This window comes from Podarcis liolepis, assembly GCF_965112155.1.
Source record: "Podarcis liolepis genome assembly, chromosome: 4".
NCBI lineage: Eukaryota > Metazoa > Chordata > Lepidosauria > Squamata > Lacertidae > Podarcis > Podarcis liolepis.
The window spans coordinates 38666409-38674853 of NC_139558.1; positions in this window are offsets into that span (position 1 = coordinate 38666409).

Here is an 8445-nt window from a genome sequence, read left to right on the forward strand (position 1 = left end):
TACTTAAAACTGTTTTACTCTTTGAACATATCGTAAGAGCAGACAAATATGTTCTTCTATAATATTAGCTGGTGTGCATATAAACACTGCACAAGCACACTAAGCCTAGTGACATAAGAACAGACATTTTTCAATTCTTGTAGGTCCTGTTGCATTTTCTTTGTTCAAATTTCATTTTTCTTTGGTTGCCAGAATATTTCATGGGTTGTTGTTTTTTAACTAAACATATCATTTTGCCTTAGAAATTCAGCAAAGGGGCAATTGCTTTTTTCCCTTTGAGCTACCATCAAAACAGAAAAGAGGACGTATGTATCACTTGGGGCAATGCTGCAACAAGAGGGCAGCTCTGACATCCAAGATCAAAGATGAACATAAATTTGCATCTTGGCAATATCACTAGGAGATTGGAAGAAACCCTGGCAAGAACGTTCTGTTTATGCAGCACCATGCTAAAGGTCTTTCCAGCTCCGAAGGTTCCTGGAATTTTTGCATGGTTCTGCACTGAGTCTTGCCAGTGGCTTTGCCTGGAATTTGGCAGTGATTTCATGTTGTGGCAACAGCAGAAACTTCAGCCCTTCTTGCACCCCCAGCTACCATAGCTTGGCACAACTGAACTACAAACCTTACTTTTCCTAAGGCTGTAAAAAAAAAAAGTGTCAAGAGATAATAGCTTGGCAACCTAATCTTTAACATATTTATTTGGAACTAAGCCTTTCTGTTTAAAGTGAGACTTGTTTCCAAATAGCTGTGCTTATTCCAATTTCATGCTGAATGTAGCAGGTGAAGCTTGTAGAAAACCTCAGTGCGTTGTTTAAACATGAAGTTTTGAAATCATTAAGTCCAGTGCCCTTAGGTAAAAACTGCAACATTTTAAAATGCCAAACATCTTGAGCTGTTAAAAGTTTGCTGAAGTTATGGATATGAACTACTTTTTTAATTTTAGCTATTATAACTGGCATTCACACGACCTCAAACTCTGTAAATTGAAAGTACTGTAGTAGAGATACTTTGCAGCCTAGTGCTGGGACCCTAATCTAGTAACAGAGCAATTCTATAAGATCCATTGAGTTCAATGAGGCTTGGGTAATGGGGTGTAGGATTGCAGCCTAAAGCTACCTGGAAGTTAGCGTGTTTGCTTATCCAGCTTATAACACTCTTCGAGTGCAGAAGGGAATAAGGGACGTGCAAGACGAGACCAGGCAATTGGCAGGCAGTATGAAGCCTCTGGATTGGCAAGGCCTGGCATAAACAGGAGAAGCCTGGCCATCTGCCCTTGCTTGTTCAAGTAACCTCTCTCAGCTGCACTTCAGTCATCAGCAGGAATCCGGAGACTGGATGTGTCTAAGGCTGTTGCTAGCTAGAGACCAGGCTGGCCCTGACATGTACATGCTGGGCTATATGTATTATGAAAATATGCCTTGATGTGAGCATACATTTCTAACTGTAGCATGCACTTTGAATCCTCAAAGTATTACTTATTATATATTAGTATTATTAGTCCCCCCCAAAAAAGGAACTCAAAGCAACTTCCAAAAACAAACATTAAAAACAAATATAAAAACAAGCGTTTGAAAAGGTAGGGATGCAAGTAAACTGAATAGAACAAGAGTGAGTACTTCCATATGAGACTTGAAGCAATATCCAAGACCTCCCCATCACTCCCCAATTTGTTTTGCAAACCCTAACATTTCCATTTCTTGAGAGCATAGGTGTTGGACTAGATGATCCTCGTTGTCCCCTCCAACTCTACAATTCCGTGAAAGCCTTAATTCATGGAGTCACACAGTCTTCAGACTTCCGATATAATTTTCTCTGTCTGTCTGTCTGTCTGTCTGTCTGTCTGTCTCTCTCACACACACACACACCAGGGTGGATATACAGCTAGACAGCCTATATCCGGCTACTGAGCACCCCATGACTTATTGTTAATAACCCAGGAACACAACTACCAGCTAAGTTCTCAGTCCATACCACTCAAGCATCAGCCCATCTTCCCCTCTTAAATGAAAGCCTGTAGAAAAGCACAGCTTTCCACCCACCATATTCATCATGAAGTTGCTACAGTAAGTGCCACACTTTTTAACAACAATAAAAAGAGGTGCCGGTATTGTGTGCCCCCTGAAAAAAAAGCCCATATTGCAGGTGGAGCAAGAATCCAGTCAAGCTCCAGGTTCCAAATTAATTAAGTTTTATTAATTAAATAAGAATATAAAGGGAAACATAAGAAAGGCAGCTTATTGGCCTGCCAAAATATAATTAAATATAATAAAACAGCTTACTGTTCTGCCAAAACCTAAAATAAGCAGTCTTCTGTAGCAAGCATGCACCTAGAAAGTCAGGGTCACTTTGCTGTTCCCAGCAGCCTCTTACAATAGTTGGGAAGCATAAAAGCATAAAAGGAAATTTCAGTATTGTCTGCTATCTTAATCAGAAAGCTCTTGAGTGGCAGCCAAAGGACAATTGACTGGGGTGTGAGCCTGCGTGTAGACATGTAAACCAAGATGATCAAGGGTTTGGCAACCAAGCCTTATGAGGAAAAGTTGAGGGAGTTCAGCCTGGAAAAGAGGAAACAGAGAGGGGATATACCAGTAACAGCCATCTTCAAATATCTCAAGGGCTGTCACATGAAGATGGAGCAAGCTTGTTTTCTCTTGCTCTGGAGCGTAGGACCTGAACCAATGGCTTCAAGTCACAAGAAAGGAGATTAACATCAGGAAGAGCTGATTCCTTGGATGCTTTTAAGCAGAGGTTTAGTTGCGATTCCTGCATTGCACAGGGTGACCCTCAGAGTCCCTTCCATCTCTACTATGATTCTATATCTGAAGAAATGAAGGTGTTATTGGAGGATATTGGAGTCTTAAAAGTGACAGGCTTTCTGAGTTCAAATTTCCATCACAATGTCCTTATACTCACAGTGTTTACAATATACGTTTGACTGACTTTAGCCTTCCTCAGGCATTACTTTCATGCAAAGTGTAAGGGGGCTGCGGAAGTGCATATTTAGCAACACTTCCCAAAGTCATATGCCTTACCATTCTCACCCAATGGGCATAACCACCCAGTGGGCATACACCTCTCCCGTAGCAGTGGAGCTGCTCCAGACAATTTAGAAGCCTGGGAGATGAGGGTTCCTAAACCATGCCATCAGTCTCCATGCGTAGAACTGGGCCCCAACATGGCATGGGCAGAAGGAACCAAGAGACTTTGGGGGGGTCTGACTATAAGCATAGTCCCACTGCCCCCATTTTACCACCCTTGCCTCTTCATGGAAGGAACACCTGAAGAGTGCATATGCTACATCAGTATGTTCCTTTTCAATAGAGATGCATGTTATTAAGAGAAACAAAAAGAAATAAATGATACAAAGTGTTGCAAAGTGTATCACTTCTACCTAACATACTCTGTTTATATTTAACTGATCTGTCCCCATTAGACTCATTTCTATAATATATTAGCAGGGGACTCCATTGCCAACCTCCATTAGATGTACTTAAGATTAAAGGTACTTAAGAGGTAAATGCCAGGGAATTGAAAGAATTTAACTTGTATTAAATATGCAGCTAAGCACACATTCCATTCCATGAAGATAAGCATGACACAATAAATTTGCAGCCCAATCCTATGTAACTTTACTCAGAATTAAGTCCCATAGTGGCTACCCTCTTATGTCAATTTACTTAAGAGTAAATCCCATTGAACAAATATGCATTCCATCAATTCACTAGTGGGACATATCTCCAAGTAAAAGTGCACGGGGTTGGGCTTCAGAGTGCTCAAATCACTAGTGTTAACAGATATTCAAGTAATCAATATAAACCCAGGGGCGAAACTAGACTTTATTTCACCCAGGTCAAAGACCCAGTTTGGCACACCCGCACATCCACATGCATTTACGTAAACTCACACACACACACACACACAGAGAGAGAGAGAGAGAGAGAGAGAGAGAGAGGCTCAGAGCCTCAATGGCACCCCTCTGGAGACTTCACCTGGGGCAAAACACCTGGCTACCCACCCCCCAGTTATGACTCTGATAAACCATGTTTGGTTCTGGGTTCTAAAGAGGCCTCTGCCCTGTTCAGTATGCACACAGAGGTTTTCTGCTCCCACCTCCAATTCACAAAGGTGTGTATATGAATTTCACCTATAGGCCACTTGGGGAATGAAACAATTCCATTCCATTCTGTAGCGTGCGTGTGTGTGTGTGTGTGTGTGTGTGTGTTCAAGGGTTTGTATATTGGCTTTTTAAGCCTCTGTACTTGTATGCTGAGAGAAAAGTGTTATATTGGTTGAATCAGTAGAATACTGGTTAGCTGGTCACGCTTATGCTTTAAGTATTGTGTCCATGTTTTTGCTTTCAGTTAAGATCTAAAACCACCCCATATATACCTAACCTGTGAGTCACATTCACCACTGGACTACAAGTAATACTGAAGTCCTAACCCTACTGACCCGGGAGAAAGCACTTTTGAATTTGGTAGGACTTCTGAATAAACGTGCTTAGGATTGTGCCATAAGTTATATCCACCTTTGTGTGATACACCAATAGTGCGTGCAGCATGGTCCTGTGGTATTGCTACTGTGGTTTTATATGCAGGGCACACCAATACATCTCCACTCAAAAGTAAATCCCAGTAATTTCAGTGGGACCTATTGCACTGAAATAGGCAGATTACTTATAAAATAGCATTTCATTTACTGGAGAATTTGGACCCAACAGGCTACTTCTAAAGATGTGAAGAATCATCACATCCCCTAATGGGGCTATTCTGCTCCTCAAAAAAGTTATTCATTCTTTTATATTTTTTTCTGGAAATTAGCAAAAACTAACAAATTCTTCCCCCCTGTTCTGGCTCACTGTCACAAGAACCCCCTATGTTCTGTCAACAAACTAACCTGACTAACTATAATCTGGATTCATGCCATGTTTTTCATCTCACTTTTGTTGCTGCTGCTGCTGTTTAGCTTTACCTCAATAGCAACACCATGTGAGATGGCAGTGGAACAGGGGGAGAGATACTGCAGCCTAATTTAAACCATAATGCTGTGAATTTAACCTTTAAATGGTAAGAAAGTTCTTCTCATAGGGCAGAATATTTTGGCTCAGGATTATATATTATCAGTAAGAAATATAAGTTAAATGCTACTTCCCTCTTAGTTCTGTTAAACTTTAGACCCCTGGAAGACTCAGCCTTACCATGAGGTTACATATAGCAACCACAGATTCCAGAGGATTGCCATTTTTTCTGCCTCCAGTCACCGTGTAGTTGAGTAAAAGAAGACTGGGGAGGAGGAAAGCAGCTGGGACCACCTCCTTGAGAGCACATACATTTGCCTAGTACCCGTAAACCATAGTTTGGATGACCATGACATGTAGACCAGAAAATGCTTATTACTGGTTTTGACATACTGTAGCCTCCCAGCAAATTTGAAAGCCCATTTCCAGGAAGATGACAACAACAAAACATTGATCGCTGAAGCCCCAAACAACCATGTTACCTCTTCCTATAGGTGCAGAACTGTCAAAAATGCTGCTTTTTAAAATTGGGTGAATGTATTCGGTATACCTATACAAATCTGGAACAATTACCAGTAGTGGTCACTTGTTTGGGGCAGCACTGCTTACCTGGCCTCCGAATACTGGGGTCACTGCCAGTTACCGAGAGTGGGAGTGAGCAAGGGAGAGGTCAGTATGGTGCAGGCACAGCGACAGAGTCAGTCTACCATTCCTGCTGCCGAGCCTGCACCGTGCTGATCTCATTGCCACCTTAATTCTTAATCCTCTTTCTCTGTAACCAGCAGATACCCCTAGCATCAGCAAGTCAAGAAAGGTGTCCAGCCAAGCCATGCTAGCCACTACAGATGACCAGCCTCACAAGCAGTGCTTTTTCCCCCTAGAGAAAGAAGTGCTCACCATGAAGTTGTTACAGTAAGCGCCACACTATTTTACAACAAAAAGAGGTACCGGTACTGCGTATCCCTGAGTACCCCCCTCCCCACCAAAAAAAAAGCCTGTAGGGAACTATATTACTTGGTTCTAGATTCAGGTAGGTAGCTGTGTTGGTCTGACACAGTCAAAATGTGTGTGTGTGTGTGTATATACATACATATATATATATATTGTCCAATAGCACCTTAGAGACCAACTAAGTTTGTTCTTGGTATAAGCTTTCGTGTGAAATTTTTTAAATTTTTATTACTTGGGTGGAGCAAGAATCCAATTAAGCTCCAGGTTCCAAATTAATTAAATAAGAATATAAAGGGAAACATAAGAAAGACAGCTTACTGGCCTGCCAAAATATAATAAAATACAGTGGTGCCTCGGGTTAAGAACTTAATTCGTTCTGGAGGTCCGTTCTTAACCTGAAACTGTTCTTAACCTGAAACACCACTTTAGCTAATGGGGCCTCCCGCTGCCGCCGCTCCATCGCCATGCAATTTCTGTTCTCATCCTGAAGCAAAGTTCTTAACCTGAGGTACTATTTCTGGGTTAGCGGAGTAACCTGAAGCATCTGTAACCTGAAGTGTCTGTAACCCAAGGTACCACTGTATAATAAAACATCTTATTGTTCTGCCGAACCTAAAATGAGCCGTCTTCTGTAGCAAGCATGCACCTAGAAAGTCAGGGTCCCTTTGCTGTTCCTGGAAGCCTCTTACAATGATACTGGATACCCTTGCATAACCCCTGGGGTGGGGGAGCACTGCTCACCAGTACCTCCCTAGATCAATGTGTTCACTTTAGTAGTTAATGCATATTTTTATTTTACTGATTTGTATGAAACCCATCAGGAGCTGACATAACTTGGGCTCTGCTTCAGGACTTGTTGGCACTCCTGTGACTAAAAGATGAATTTATTATTGTCCTTTTGGATTGAAGCACCAACACAGAGCAAACATGGAATTTCAACACACTGTGGCATCTACAGCATGACGATACGAATGCTGTGAGGCACGTTGAGTTCAAAGGGGCTTAGTGGGGATATGTACAAGATTGCACTGAGAGTGTCATTCAGTTGCAATAAATAAATAAAAATAAAGCTTTGCTGGTGGACAATAATGGGCGGGGGGGATATAGTATAGATTCACAGAAGGATTTCCACATTTACTTTCTGGCAGAGCCAAGTCTAGAAAGAAACAATAAATGACTTTGACAAGATTCAGTAATTTTTATATTTGCATTCTGTGGCCAGGTGTTATACATGCCAACTCACTTTAAAATGTATTTTTTATTTTAAGAAAGTTTGAAAATTCTCCTACTTTCCATTGTTCACTTTAATGTCTAATAATATTATCAACATATGTTTGTATAACATGATCACATTTTTTTTAAAAAAAAAAATCTATGAATTCTGCTTTCCTTAGATTAAAAAGCTGCAGAAAGGACATAAAGCCCTTATTCATTTGAAAGTGAGTAGTTACAGAGATTATGCAGTTGGTTGTGTTAGAAAGGTCATAGTTACCAAGATCATCAGTCTTGCTTTGAATTCCTTTTAAGTGGGAGCTTGGTTGTTCAGACAAAAGGCTGGCTGTTCTATGCCAGTAAAATTGGATTCCCACATAAAATGTTGTCCTCCAAGGAGCAGGAACACCCAACCCGGCCCTAAAATACATTTACATGGAAATAAGTCTATTGATTTCAATTGAACTTAGATGTGTGCAGGATCAGGCTATAATAAAGAGTGAACACTACTTGCACTCAATCCTTGGTTGTACATTCATCTAGGTACAAGTCCCCTCAATTCCAAGGGAAATTACTTGAAAGGCTTGATTTGAGCCATGACTGACGTCTGGGAATTTCTTTTCAATGACAGAGCTCCATCTTGGGAAATTAGTAGTAATACTAAAGGACAGAAATCATCTGGGCATGTACAGAGTGCAGTTCACTTAAGAATATTTCACATGCGTATTATGTGTGCATGTAGCAAACATTTACACAGAGAGCTGGGATGGGCTGTAGCTCCCTGTCTTAAGTACATAAACTGACTAAAACTGTATTTGTTGACATTTAACAAGTGAAATAGCTCGGTGTAATCATTTTCAGTCACTACACATCTGTTTTATACTCTGAGTGAATACAGATGGCTATTTACCAAGTGACAACTTATTACAGTACATGTAACTATGCATATAACCAGTGACCTGTAGCATCATGTCAAATAATGAGAAAAACATTACCAGTCCTCAGAATGCAGCTTGAACTATCAAGAAACCAGGAGAATGCCGTTTGGCAAGAAGATGTTCTAGATCACCAGTTTGATATGTTGTTTAGCTAAAAAGTCATAATAGGAAGGACATAATAGGACAAAAGGAAGTCCTATTGCTTCCTTACTCCTGGGTAAGTGAGGATAGGATTGCAGCCAAGCCATTTTACAAAAATTTAAATGGCACTGTCCTTATAAACTAAAAAGAAACATGGCACATGAGGAATATTCCTCTATCGCTTTA